Genomic DNA, 11,999 nt, shown 5'->3' on the forward strand with positions numbered 1-11,999 from the left:
TGCTGGGATTGAACAAACAGGTGACCGCACGGTGGATGGCGGGACCTGGCATCTCACTGTTGGAGAGGAAGGTTACAGATCAGCAGGGGGAGGCGGGAATAAGTCCTTCCTTAGGGGCTGCCACAGAATCTGAGATATCTGTGTGAATGCATGCTTAGCTCAATGTGCACGCAGAGGGCCAGATAGAGAAATTATGAAGGATATGTACGTGCAAATGGGCTGGAACACAGACATGTTTCCTGGGTCCGTCCCCTGGGAGGGGCTAGAAGCAGCGACACCCCAAGAACAGGGAGCACACCCAGCACCCAGATCTTGGTTTTTAAATACCATTTTCCGGCAAAAGGAATCAGGGTTCCTTAGAGAAATGGATGATTCTAGGGCGTAGTAGCGGCCCGGACTGTGGCTTCTCTGGCTCCAGGAATCAGGCCGGGACGGGAGACGAAGGAGGTAGCACACCTTCTGCTTCCCTCAGCCTGCGTCATGGGAAGCTGGGCAGTGCAGGCGGCTGGAGGGGAGTCAGCTGCCCAAGATCGAGAACTCTCTTTGCCACCAGGATACAGAGGTAAATGTCCTTTACCACATTTGTGCGAGTGAAGTTGTACATAGTTCCCCTACAATAAGAAGTAGCGTTTAAGAGACAGTGGGTAGAAATACACATTTCCTCATTGGCGGCCAAGAACCTTTCTTCTTCCTCGCACACTTACTAGTATACACTACTGTACTAACACTGAGTTTAATAGTTTTTGTGGACAGTACAGAAAAAGGATTTCTATAAAGAAGAATTCCATAAAATGTTAGTGTAGAAGCCCCTAAAGACGGCCGGATTGAAGATTTTGCTAATACACAAGATGTTAAAGGACACATGACTAGAGCAGAAACTCCCCAGCTGTGGAACAAACTTGTATGGAAAATCACCAGTGGCATGCCCAGCGATGCTACGCCCTGACTGGGAAGGGCGTGAGCCAAGACTTGAATCAGTGCTGTCATGATTCAAAGTGTGACTATCACTTCTGGCCTCTCTTCTCATAGGCTTTATATAAACAAAATGCTAGACTTTACCTGAAAGCTGCAAAAATCCATGCTTTGGATAAATGTCCTAGTCCATGTGGGCTGCTATATAACAAAGCGCCACAGGCTGGGAGGCTTATAAACAATAGAAATTTATGGCTCCCTTGGGCGCCTGAGTGGCTCAGTCGTTAAGCAACTGCCTTCGGCTCAGGTCATGGTCCCAGGGTCCTGGGATCGAGCTCCGCCATCGGGCTCCCTGTTCAGCGGGAAGACTGCTTCTCCCTCTCCCACTCCCCTCTGCTTGTGTTCCCTCTCTCACTGTGTCTCTCTCTGTCAAATAAATAAATAAAATCTTTAAAAAAAAAAAAAAGAAATTTATGGCTCCCAGTTCTGGAGCCTGGAAGCCTGAGAGGTCAGGACACCAGCACAGTCAAGTGCAGGCCTTCCTCCGAGTTGTAGACCTCTCACATCCTCACAAGGTGGACAGGCGGGGAACTCTCTGGGACCCCCTTACAAGGGTGCTAATCCCATCATGGGGCTCCACCCTACTCCCAAAGACTCCAGCTCCTAATACCATTATTTTGGGGATTAGGATTTTCGCATATGACTCTTGGGGGAGGATGCAAATATTCATAGACTATAGCAATACATTCAAAATAAACTGTGTTAAAATTTTCAACAAGAAGAAAAATTAAGACCTCTTATTTGAGAAGAGAAAAGCCCATGCTTTCTTCTTCGTTCCCCCCAAGGTAAGATCTAGAGGTAGTGATTGACATTTTTCTCATTATGAATCCTCTCAGGACATTGTATGGCCTGTGGCAGGTGCAAAGGGAGAGAACGACATTCTTCACTTTAAGAGACTGATTATGAGCACAACCCTTCCTAGTTGAATGCTATTCTCCTTTTACTTCAGTAAATCAAAATATAAATCAAAGGCACAGATATTGTTTTTAATATTTAATTTTTTATTTTTTTAATGATTTTATGTATTTATTTATTTGAGACAGAGCCAGAGCAAAAAATGGGGGGGGGGGGCAGAGGGAGAAGCAAGCTCCCCACTGAGCAGGGAGCCCAACGCGGGGCTGGGAAAGGCAGGAGAAGACAGAGCCGGGGAAGTGCTTTGTGACCAGGGAGTAGCTGAGGTCTGGGGACTCCCCATTCACAATACTCTCAGTAGCTCCATGGCTAGGCCTGCTGGTAGAAGCTCAACTCTGGCCCCTCCCACCCCAGTGGTCTCCGGTGAGTTCTGGTTCTCTCAGAGTCCTCTATAACCAGGTGCCCTTACCCCAGCCGCAGGGGCATACTCCTCCATGCAGACCACTGAGGTTTCCCTGAGCCTGGCCAAAGCTCATTATGTAAAATTTCAACTCAGATCCATCCCATAAAAGCCAGTGACTCTACACACATGTGTGGGCATCGGGGAGATTTTGACAAGATAGGACCAGAGCTGCCTTGATGCCCCCTTCCCCCATCTCCACACCAGCCTTCAAGGACCTAAAGCCAGCTGCACTGGTCTGCGTGGATCATCAGGCCACCTAATTGATCAAAGGTTTGCAAGAAGCAGCCATTAGGGTCTGCAATGGGCTTGCGATGCTCCTCCTCCTGGACCATCTTCAGAGAGCTACAAGAGCTTGGCCTCCCCGGGAGAGGAATACACCTGAGAATAGCCCCGGATTCAATCCCCTCCTCACCAGCCACATCCTGTGGCCCTTTCCTGCTCTAAGATGGCCTCCTGGAGGAAAGGAAAAGGCTGGAAGAAAAGATTCACCGATGGGTCCAGCATGAAGGGCAAAGGTTAGTAGTCCTGGGGTAGGGGGGTGGTTTGCCCCTTCCAGATCCAGCAGGTGTGTCCTCCCCCCGCACTGGCTTGGAGCCGAACTGCAAGGCCAGCTGGTGCTCCTGGGGGCCTTCTATACCTTCTGACCACCCTGTTTGTGAACCGCAGAGCCCATGCCCCACCCTGGCATGCAGGCTCCCCGAGGACAGGACAGGGCTCCCCAGGCACTGCCTCGTACCACCGTCTGGGCCGGAGTCGAGGAAGTGCTCAGTGAACATCTGCTGAGGGAGGAGCACAGAGAGGGAGAAGGAGCCCCTGGAGTGGGCACGCTTCAAGAGCACTGTGCTGGACAGACCTGAGAGCACCACTGCTGGGAGGACTGAATTGTTAGCACGTGCAGAGCTCGCGAGGCAAACCGTGCCCGGGGAGGGGGGAGGGAGCACACCGGGAGGTATGACCTAGCGGGGCAGACGTCCTCTGAAGAGAGGGCTCGCGGGCCTCCATGCAAGCGTACGGCCCACCAGCCTCTCTCCAGTCGGCTACTTTGCTGAAGAAAAGTGAGCCTCCAGAGAGAAGGGTCTGGGGAGGGATGGCAGATTTAGAAAGAAGGAATGAAGTATAGCTGCCTAGTTAAATGTGAATTTCCAATAAACATCGAACAGTTTTTAGTTTCGTTATGTCATGTACAATATTTGGGACATACTTCTAAAAAATTTTTCCATTGAACTTCCACTCAAATTTAACCGGTGTCTGAGTCTCCTCAGACTGTTGTAACAGAACGCCACAGCCTGGGTGGCTTATAAACAACAGACATTCATTTCTCACAGTTCTAGAGGCTGGGAAATCCCGCGATCTAGGCACCAGCAGACTCGGGGTGCAGTGAGAGCCCCTTCTTCCTGGTTCATAGACAGCTGTCTTCTTGCTGTGTTTTCTCATGGCAGAAGAGGCCAGCCTGCTTTCTGGGGTCTTTTATAAGAGCACTAATCCCATGCATGAGGGCTCCCTCATGACCTAATCATCTCTCAAAGGCCCCATCTCCTAACACCATCCCACTGGGGATTAGGATGTAACATATGAATATTTGGAGGCGGGGGGACATAAGCATTCAGTCTATAACTAGTGGGCATCCAGTATTTTCTCTGGCAACCCTAACCTGCTGACTCCTGAGGGACGTGTCCTCACCAACCACATGGGCAGAGGTGGAAGAAGGGCCCTCCCCCACTTATGTGGTCATTAAACCATTATGAAAACTCCATCCCCAGAATTCATGACCCAGTGTCCTCAAATCTGACTTGCCTGAGCAGAGGGCCTTCTCTTGAGTGAGGAAGCAAAGCAGGGAGAAAAGGAAGGGAATGTGGAACCTGCTCTGGCAGGCCTCCTGGCAGAGGGGGCCTTGTGGGCCTGAGCAGCCCAGGACTCATTGGCTGACATGCCCAACGGCTCCGTGCTCTGGAGGGGCTGTCTACCGCTCAGATTCTCTGGCCCCACGGCCCCTGGAACACTGGCTGTGGGAAATTATCTACTTGGGCCTGAAAAATGGGTCGATGGTCAGAGCAGAACTAACCCTTCAGGGGCCTCGGGCCTCACAAGCAGCATCTGAGAAAAGTCGCCGAGATCCCATGCGATGAGAGCCGGCAGCAGGCAATGCCCATGTGTCTGCAGGCGCCTGTGTGTACATGTGCGTGTCCGTCGGTATGTGTGTATCTGTCTGTCTGTTGGGGGGGGTGGTCTGTGTGCACGTGTGAATGTCCGTTAGGGTGTATGTGTGTCTGTCGGTCCATGTCTGTGAGCACCTGTGTGTCTCTGTGCCTGGCGGTTTGTCTCCATGTGTGAAGGTGTCTGTGGGTCTCTGAGGGCGTACATGTTTGTGCCCACGTGGGAGGGCACGTTTCTGTCGCCATAGCATGCCGGCATCTCTGCCCTTGAGAGGTCAAGGGGGGAAAAACAGGTCATCTTTGCGTGTCTCCCAATTGCAGGCCGAAATTCTCATGAGATCCCCTTACTAGAAGGCATCCTGGGGGCACCTGGGTGGCTCAGTCGGTTAAGCGTCTGCCTTTGGCTCGGGTCATGATCCCGGGGTCCTGGGATCGAGTCCCACGTCAGGCTCCCTGCTCAGCAGGGAGCCTGCTTCTCCCTCTGCCTCGGCCTGCAGCTCACGCTGCTTGTGCTCTCTCTCTCTCTCTCTCTCTTTAGGAAAAAAAAAAATAGAAGGCATCCTGAGGGGGTTTCCCTTTGGTCTTGGGGCACCTGGTGCCTCCCCTCGCAGCTGCCTGGAGCCCACAGCAGGCAGGAGCAGGCAGTGTGGGAAGGTTTGAGGTGAGTCGCTCTTAGCTCCAACTCAGACAGCAAGTCGGGCCAAGGCTGCTGTTGGCCGTGCCGTGCAGAGCTGCAGTCTGGGTTTGTCTGGAATCCCCGGTAAATAAACAGGAAATTCCCAAGTGGCTCCTGGAAATGACTTGCATACAGTAGGGTGAAAGTGGATAGTCTTTAGGAAAAACAGGGCTCATAACTCACACTTTCTTCCCAGGCTCATTTTTTCCCAAAGAGATGTTTTTATAAAGTTGTGGATGGATTTTAAACACGTATCATAAAAGGACATGGAAAGCAGGTTTAAAGGGGATGGAATCTTGATTTAGTTCAAGGAAGCGGAGTGATGCAGGGAATCGGGGTGCAGATACCCACCCCCGCGGCCATGGCCCCTGCCTGCAGTGTGCCGTGTGTCTTCTGGATGTCCAGGCACGTGTGAGCATGTCTGGGGATACTTAGGCCAGCATTTTCCTACACATGGGAGCTTACAGAGCACATATCAAAATATCTTGATGCGCAGAATCCTGCTTTCCAGTGGCAGACACATGCCATTGTGTGAATGGATGAAGCTGTACTTCAGCTGTCCCATGTTCCACGGGCTTTAGGTGTTTTCCTGACTTGTCATAAGCACCGTTGCCGTGAACCCCTTTGTCATTTGTTTTCACTTGATGGTGAGTCCATTTGCAGGATTAAATCCTACAGATGGAGTCACTGAGTTGCATGTATACAAACACATGTTGAGTGATGCTGCTGATGCCGTAGGAAGTGGAGGTGGGTAGAGCCAAAAGCGGCCAGACACGAACCACATGGCCACCGACCTCAGCCACACACCCCACTGGGGAACAGAGGAGCAGGGCCAGCATGCCCTGAAGAGGTGACAAGTGCTGCCCACCCCCAACAGTACCTTAAGGGGCAAGGGGAGAGAGGAAGACACTCCAGCATGATTCTTCAATTTCTGTCTCATTCTCCTCGAGTTCCGGTTCATCCCTCCCAAGTTGGCCTCATAACCAAGTCTGTCTTCTGTGTCTCACATTCCATACCCTGCCTATGCCAAGCCACCCAAGACAGGGGTCTGCCATGGGTGGATTTCCTCAGCCACTGGAGGTCTGGGACCCACCTGCAAACCTAGAAGGTAGCTGAGGCCTCCCAGCCAGGACCCAGCCTTCTACTGCCTCGTAGGCATGTGGGTGAGCTCCTCCCAACGATTGAGGGCTGGCTCCACTCCCATACTCACCACTGAGTGTGTGTCACTGGTGCAGACCAAACCTGACCAACCGTGAGTCTGACACACTGTGGCAGTAGAGGGACCCTCTTCTGAGATGCGGGGGCTCAGGCTCCACATGGATGACAAGATGCCTGGTCTGGGCCCCACTGCCCAGGGTTCTGTCTTCATCCTGCTGCAGCCCAGAAGCTGCTTACACAGAACACAATGACAGCTCTTGAACCTCGCACAGAAGAAGCTACGTTTCACTCAGAAACTTCCTCCTACAGTACATGAGTTTCTGTTGTACATTCAAAGAGTGAGGGAGTCATTAAGGTGAATAATCTGCTCTGTTAAAATTTGGAGACAATCATACAGAGTATGTTCTCTGCCCATGATGGAATCAAACTAGAAATCAATACCAAAAACACAACAAGAAAATCTATAAAGACTGAAAAGTAAACAATACACTTCTAAATACTCCATGCATTAAAGAGGAAATCTCAAAGGAAATTTTAAAATACACAGAACTGAATAAAAATTGTGACGGCTTATTTTATCTATCAGCTTGACTGGGCTGAGTTGCCCATATATCTGGTTAAACATTATCTCTGGGTGTGTCTGCGAGGATGTCTCTGGAAGGGATTAGCATTTGAATAGATGGGTTTAATAAAGCAGAAGGCCTCCCCAACGTGGGTGGGCACCATCCAATTCATCAAGGAGCTGAATAAAACAAAAAGGCAGAGGAAGGTTGAACTCACTCTCTGCTTGACTCCTTGACCTGTAATGTTAATCTTCTGACCTTGTTGGTCCTGGTTCTCAGGACTTCTGGCTTAAACTGGAATCTATAGCATCAGCTCTCAGGTCTCAGATCTTCCAACTATACCTCTGACTGTCCGGGGTCTCCAACTTGCAGACAACAGATCCGTGGGACTTCCCAGCCTCTGTAATTGCATGAGTCAATACCATATACAAAATCTCTTTATATTTATATATATAGAGAGAGAGAGAGAGAGAGATAGTTGGATGATAGATAGATAGATATAGAATATCAAAATAGGGATATATAGGATTTGCCCATGATCTATCTATAGTTAGATGATATAGATATATAGATATTCTATTGGTTCGGTTTCTCTGGAGAGCCTTGACTAATACAAAAAAAAAAAAAAAGAAGACACAGCCTATCTAAAGAAGCAAGATGTAGCTAAAACAATGTTGAGAGGGAAATTTACAGCACTAAATTCTTATATTAGAAGAGGTGAAGGACTTCCAGCATGACAACATGAGGAGTTCTGTGGACTTGCTCCTCAGTGAAACTACTGAGAGACATAAAAAAACAACTTCTTAATGTGTTGGGTAGTGATCCCAAGGATATATAGCCAGTGGAAAAAACATGTATTCAAGAAAATCTACTATAACTCAGTAAGGACAGTGAGAGTTTGTAGTATTTAAACCAAAACCTGCTTCATCCGTCCTCCCTCCCAACTCAGGAAGACAGAATCTCCATTCCAGTTGGTGCAGCCAAGAACACATTGCTCTTTTCTCACTGGGGCTCCCACTTGGAGACCTACAGAATCTTCCCAGGAAGGACAGGTCAGCACTTCTTAGCCTACCTCCAGCTGCCTGAGGCTAAGTTCTAGGTGACTATGGCTGAGAGGTGGGAGATCCCTTCTGCACAGCCCCCACTCATGGGTAAATTTTCCACTTTGGACATGGTGCTACTGAGAATACAGGGACCCCAAATACCTTTTTCCCACCTTGGAAGGTGGTGGTGGTTCCATACTAGGAAAGGCAAACAGAAACACAGAGGTCACTGCCCAACCCCATCTACCAGGCACCCAGCTCCCAAAGTATGGATATCACCTGAAGAAAAGTACATCATTTTCCCCACCCTACCTCAATAGCCAAGGCTCAGAGATTTTGCCTGGTGGGAAAGCAGAGAACTTGAGAAAGAAACCCTAGGGGGAGTCTATGTAGTATCAGAACAAACATTGACACCTAGAACCACTCCTTGAAAGGAGACATAATTTGATTGGATGAGTCTATAGAGTAATTGTTAAGAATAATATAGCAATTAGCCAGCAATTAGTGGACCATAATAGCTGGGTGGTGTCAGAGAAAGAGACAGTCAAAGAAAGCACTGCCAAACCCATGGTCATTACAGAGTAACTGTGGGTATGCCCAAGGCTGTCCCCAACTCTGTTACAACAATATCAAAGGCTTAACACAGCAGGGGGGAATAAATTCTACAAAAATAATTCAACCATTCACTAAACAAATAAACATGCAAATAACAATAGCAAGCCTTTTAAGGGAGTTGAGTACCAGTACCCAGAGTTGCTACAAGATATTATCCAAAATATCCCAACAAAAAGTAATGCAACATGCAAAGAAACAGGAAAGCAAAACCCATACACCAGGAAAGAAACAAACAATAGAAACTGCCTGTGACAGTGACTAAATGTCAGATTTAGCAGAGACTTTAAAGTGGCCATTATAATATGTTCAAAGAACAAAATGAAATCATGATTAAAGAAGTGTGATGACAATGTTGCATCAAATAGAGAATATCAATAAAGAGATAGAATTTTTTTTAAAGCACATGGAAATACTAGAGTTGGAAAGTAACATAAAGAAAATAAAATTTCCACTAGAGAGGCTCAACAGTAGATTTAAACTGGCAAAAGAAAGAATTTTAACAAAGCTAAAGATAGATCGATAGAGAATATGCAAACTGAAGAAAAGAGAAAAATAAACAAAGAAAAACAGAGCCCCCAAGATATGTGGGACACTGTTAAGCATAGCAATATACATGTACAGTAGCACCTCCCCCTCAACCCCTCTGCCATCCATGGGGGATCCATTCCAAGATGGCCCACTGGATGCCTAAAACTGCAAGTAGCACTGAACCCTATATAAACTATGTTTTTTCCTATACATACATACATACCTATAATAAAGTTTAACTTATAAATTAGTATAGTTAGAGATTAACAACAATAACTGATGATAAAATAGAACAATTATCAATTTACATGAATGTGGTCTCTCTCTCTCTCCATATCTACTGTATTGTACTCACTCCTCTTGTGATGATGAGAGATAAAATGCTTATGTGCTAAGATGAATGACATAGGCATTGTGAAGTAGTGTTAGGCTACTACTGACCGTCAGTGATATGTCAGAAGGATGATCACCTGCTTCAAGACTACAGTGGAACGTAGGCAACTGAAACAATGGAAAACAAAATTATGGATAAGAGGGGACTACTGTAAGAGGAGTCCCAGAAGGAAATAAACAAGGAAGCCATTATACTGAGGTGGCTTCTCTGCCTTGATAGCTTGTGTAAGCAAATCAAAACCTAAGCTAGAGTTAGTTTTATAAATGCACTCATTTCTGAGAAAATGAAATATAAGAACAATCAACCACAAATAGGTAACTAGGTTTTCCCAAATAAGGCAACTACATAAGCCATAGTGAATCAAATAATTTCTTTGCTCTACTTCCATATCCTCTCTATAAAAGTCTTTCCTCTGACTTCTGTCAGCAGAGCATTCCTGACTACTTTTGGTTTGGGGCTGCCCAATTCAAATTGATGTTTGCTCAAATAAACACTCCAAATTTTTATTGTGCCTCAGTTTATTTATTTATTTGTTTATTTATTTATTTATTTATTTATTTATTTATTTTAGAGAGAAAGAGTATGGTGGGGAGGGGCAGAGAGAGAGGGAGAGAGAGAACCTCAAGCAGACTCCCCAGGGAGTGTGGTCTTGATCTCACCACCTGAACCAAAATAGTCAGACGCCAACTGAGCCACCTAGGCACCCCTTCTCAGTTTCTCTTTTAACAAAGGAGAAGAGAGAGAGAGAAAGGAAAAGGAAAAATACCCAAAGAAATGATGACTGAAAACTTCCAGATTTATTGAAAAATTATAATCTACACATCCAAGAAGCACAAGGAACTCCCAAAATGCTGAAAACCAAAAACAAGTAGAAAAATTTGAAAGCAACGAGGGAAAAACAATGTATCACTTACAAACGAACCCCAAGAAGATAAGCAGCTGACTCTCATCAGAAACAATGGTGACCAAAAGAAAGTGGGCTAATCTATTCAAAGTGATCAAAGAAAAGAACCATCAACCTATATCCAGGAAGCTCTCAAAAATGGAAGGTAAAATAAAGACATTCCCAGATAAACAAAAAATAAGAGAATTTGTTTCTAGCAACCTCTCCCCCGTACAAGAAATACTAAAGGAAGTTCTTCAAGATGAAAGTAAGTGATCCCAGAGGGTAACTAGAATTTACACAAAAGACAAGGAGTGTTAGTAAAGATAATTATGTAATTATATTGTTTAATTGTAAAAGATCCTATAAAATGTCTATTTTTCATTTTCTTTTCTTAACTGCTTTAAAAAGCAATTATATAAAATGATATGTATATAATGTATAGTTGGACATATATATAATATATACATTTTAGATTCAAAGATACAACTAGATTGAAAGTAAATGGATTTTAAAAATATACCCATGTAAAGAGCAATTTCAAGATATTGGGGTGGCTATATTAATATCAGACAAGCTATACTTTAAAACAAAAAAACAAACTGTTATGAGAGATAAAGAGAGCCTCAGTACAGATCAGCTTGCAGATATCTACCACAAAGGAACTCTTACACTCATCTGGAGCTCCAATTTTTGCAATTTTTGCCTCCAGATTTCCTGGTCTGGAGGCCAGCAGAATTTACAGTTGTGGTCCCAAAGGACTATATATATTTGCATATCTTAAAAGCTGCTGCCTGAAGGTCTAGCTTTCAATCAGCCAGAAGCTAGGTGCTAACTGAGACCCCTCCCTCTGGAACACTCACAAGTGTTGGCACAGCCTCAATAACTGAGAAAAATTAAGAATAAATCAGGCTGATTAGACAGTCACAGAAGTTCAAGAGACAACCAGAAAGTAGGGCAAAATTAAATGATAAGTTTCATCACCTACACAAGGCTACTCCTTCAAGACTGGGATAGGTGGTTGTTTTAGCTACTGTATAGAAACCAACACAGAGGGGCACCTGGGTGGCTCAGTCATTAAGCATCTGCCTTCAGCTCAGGTCACAATCCCAGAGTCCTGGGATCAAGCCCCACATCAGGCTCCCTGCTCTGTGGGAAGCCTGCTTCTCCCTCTCCCACTCCCCCTGCTTGTGTTCCCTCTCTCTCTCTGTCTCTGTCAAATAAATAAATAAAATCTTTAAAAAAAAAAAAAAAGAAAGAAAGAGACCAACACAGAGAATCAAGCAAAATAAAGAAACAGAGGAATATGTTTCAAACAGAAGAACAAGATAAAACCTCAGATAAAAACCTTAATGAAATGGAGATAAGTAATTTATCTGATAAAGATTTCAAAGTAATGGTTATAAAAATGCTCACTGAACTCAGGAAAATAGATGAACCCAGTGAGAACTTCAATGAAGAGACAGAAAATATGAGAAAGTACCAAACAGAAGTTACAGAGCTGAAGAATACAATAATTGAACTGAAAAATAGAGGGATTCAACAGCAGTCTAGATGAAGCAGAAGAATGGATTAGCAAGTTGGAGTACAAGGCAGTGCAACTCACCCAATAAGAACAAAAGGAGAAGAAGGAGAAGGAGAAAAGAAGAAGTAGAAGAAGAAGAAGAAGAAGAAGAAGAAGAAGAAGAAGAAGAAGAAG

This window comes from Mirounga leonina, unplaced genomic scaffold, assembly GCF_011800145.1.
Source record: "Mirounga leonina isolate KUSES-001 unplaced genomic scaffold, KU_Mleo_1.0 Mir_178, whole genome shotgun sequence".
Classification (NCBI taxonomy): domain Eukaryota; kingdom Metazoa; phylum Chordata; class Mammalia; order Carnivora; family Phocidae; genus Mirounga; species Mirounga leonina.